This window comes from Temnothorax curvispinosus, unplaced genomic scaffold, assembly GCF_003070985.1.
Source record: "Temnothorax curvispinosus isolate PA1 unplaced genomic scaffold, ASM307098v1 QBEX01014772.1, whole genome shotgun sequence".
NCBI classification, from domain to species: domain Eukaryota; kingdom Metazoa; phylum Arthropoda; class Insecta; order Hymenoptera; family Formicidae; genus Temnothorax; species Temnothorax curvispinosus.
In genome coordinates, this window is record NW_020224552.1 from 63,585 (window position 1) to 67,065 (window position 3,481).

At 33.2% G+C, this 3,481-nt stretch overlaps 1 protein-coding gene across 1 annotated transcript in view; it reads right to left on the bottom strand.

The window, feature by feature from the left end:
* LOC112464943 (casein kinase I-like) overlaps nt 1–3,481 on the bottom strand; it is a gene marked incomplete at its 5' end in the record, with an annotated part of 15,597 nt that overhangs the window by 7,619 nt on the left and 4,497 nt on the right. The window lies entirely within an intron of this gene.

Genomic DNA, 3,481 nt, shown 5'->3' on the forward strand with positions numbered 1-3,481 from the left:
TCATCGTCATCGTCATCGTCATCGTCATCGTCATCGTCATCGTCATCATCATCATCATCATCCATTATTATCAATAAAGAACAGGCTGATTACAGATAAGTATACGATATGAAGATATGCTAAACGAGTGAAGAAAAACAGGGAGAATGGAGATAAAGACAACTTCCGGTGGTGATCTAGTGCGTAGGAAGAAGTTGGCAGTGTCGTTGCGAGATATTAATAAATCGATCATTACGTCTAATGAGAACCAGTTTCCTTCGAGATTACAAAGATCATGGATAAGTAGCAAAACTGGACTTTATCATCCCTATCTAAGCTTTGGTAACCTTTTCACGTCTCTAGACGCTCCCCCTGTGGCATACATACAATATTATGATACATAGGGCATTTAATAAAAACAAAAAAGAAGTCGGGTTATTGAATTGCGAAGGCTCATCGATTTGTCAACCGTCAGACTACTTCTTCCATTTCACCAGAAATTAATTACTGAGTAAGCACGTTGGTCGAAGCTTCACAATCGTTGCAGAATACAATTAATAAATGATGAAAATGTCAATGAATAAACTAAAATAAAGGAACACAACATCGTTTTTTCTTTTTAACTGCTAATTATAATTAACAACGCGTTCAATGCGATCGAAACAAGTAGCGCGATAATTTCTGTTAACGATATCGTACGCAGTTTCATGCTTATTCTCCTAACGAATTATGAGAAAATATTTAACGCTCCATACTTGGAATTTGATGATTAATAATAGCAACAAATCGCAAAGATTCTATTTTAAATATAATAAATACGAAAACAAAGCTTCCTCTATGAGGAAGCAAAAATCAGTCATGGGACCTCTAATTAAGTATGAAAATAATCAACAGTCTTTAGATCATTTTTCATTGCTTGTATAGTGAGAGGCTATGTATATGTATAAGTATAAAACAGTATATATATATTTTTTTTGTGCAATATGCATGTATTGAAAAAATAGTAGTAGCATATGTCATTGATTGCTTTAACATAAACTGCATTCCGATATTCACTGTCAGCATTAAAAATCTATATTTTTCTATATTTTACGTCACGTATACTATAGATTTTCAGTACTGACAGTTGCTGACAGTAAATATCAGAATGCAGCCATAATATACACGATGATTATTATAAGTGAGTTTAGTTGATAAACATTTGGCTTTTACCGTGTTGTATGTTCTTAAAACAATGTAGAATCAATGCAAGAATGTAGGATCAGTCGACAAAGGATCAGCTCATTAATCTCTATCTCTTTATTTTATAAATATATGAAGAGGGAAGAACGTAATCTAATTAGAACTTGAAAGGAACTATAACAAATCGATTTTTATCGCTTGATCGTGCAGCATCGTAGATGTGACAAGATACCGCAATTATTTATACGGAAAGCGATTGTACGATATTACGTATCCAAGTTAAAACTGACGTCCTTCCACATAAACGAAAAAGAACATACATTCTACCTATAACATTAATTTTCCTATATGTATTACAGGACAGCATTGTACAATTTTAAATATTAAATAAAAGAATATAAAAAAAAGAGAGAGGAAAAGTTTAGAGAGCGAATCAAATATTATATTATAAAAATAGTCATCTACGACACTGCGAACAAACTTTGAACAAGTATTATCAGTCTATTAACTTTCGGTCAGTCTAAACAATAAAAAGATTATTAGAGCATAAAAATAAATAAGTTATGAGAAATCATTAGAGCCCTATATTCGTATGTTTTTTAACACCATTCTTTATAAACTGCGCTGCACGCAATCCGTTTCGTTTTGCTATCATCTTAAAACCGAATCAATTTCGCTAGATAGTAAATTCTTGATGATCTGAGAATACATGATTCAAGAGGAACAAGATGCGCCGAAACGTTACACGGCAATAAAATCTACTAAAGTATTCATAAAAAAAAAAAGAAAAAAGTAAATCTGTGTGTATGTAGCGACAAACGTATCATCGTAAAAGAAATTAACTATAAAAGACAATTTCGATGTGTATACAACCGCGATAAATGTTTAAAATAATTTTAAATAAAATAATGTTTATTAAAATAATTTAAATATTTCCGTGCAAATAAAATTCTTATTCTTTTTTTATCTTTTTTCTATCATTATGTCTTAGCTTCAACTGCAATTGCATATGTGGTTGCTAAAAAAAAAGGTATATATTTATATAGTCATATCTCGCTTGACGCGTTAGTATACATTAAGGCTCCTGGGTAGTCACCGCGGCCATATTGGATTCTTACTATCGAGGCGAGGAAAACACCCAATTTTGTTGTGCATGCCATTTTCAAATAAAAAGACATTTCAATAAAACATCACTATAGATCGTTTCAGAACACTTCCGAAATTGGCCGAAAACTACCCTTTTCCCTCGACAATAAACAAACAGCCATAAAACGAAGCCTACTAAACATACGGGAAAAACAGCCGTTTAACGACTATCGAAAGGAGGTGAAAACGTTCCTTCCGCATGCAAATCTTACTTTTCGGCCAATTTTACGACTTTCACGAATACGTTAAACGTTAGAGCACAAGCACAGAGCGAATAATAAAGAAATAGCACGCACAACAAAATAGGTTGTCAACATGTCACAAGACAGAATTCTCCATTGGAGAGAGTGAGAGGAGAGAGTTCTGATTTCTGCCGCGACGGTACGTCGCCACCGTCAACGCAGAGTTCTCGGCTCAGGGACCAGGAGCCTTAAAGTCATTCAAGTGAAGTTATTTAAGTGAATCAACGTTAAACGGGATATTTTAACGGGGAAAGAGTAGGAGTAAATTTCAGAAACACGAATTTTGAACTTAAAATCTATAAATTCCATTTCTACGTACAACATATTACTCAAGACAAAACTAATTATAATATTACAACGGGATAATGTTCTAAGAGGTAACGTAAAGCGAGGTATGACTGTACTGCAATTGCATCTCTGTTTATGTTAAAATATATTAATTACTGTAATTTGACATGTAGATGCTTATCAACTGTTATCATAGAGTAAAACCTAGACAATAGAGAAAGATGAAACAAAATCAATTTTGTCATTATAATAATATCATATGCGGCAAGAGTACGCGCATTAAAATTTTGCGGCACGCTTCTCAAAGTTAACAAGCGCATCGATCCTGTGCGAGGCCACAAGTATATAAAATTATCAAGTCTAATATATGCTTACACATACGCTATATATGCATGGTAAAAAAATCGTGCTCGCTTGAGACATTTTGTATCAGCTATTACAATCCGATCTAATTGGTTTTACTCTTATTTGGGGTTTAAGGCAATCTTATTCGTTTAAAAGTGGCCAAGATTTCAATATGATTATTTGCATTAGTAATTCGACAGTGTAGAAAATACAAATGTATCCATTATAAATATTATACAGTATTATATGAAAGTGTGTGTGTGTGTGTGTGTGTGTGTGTGTGTGTGTGTGTGTGTGTG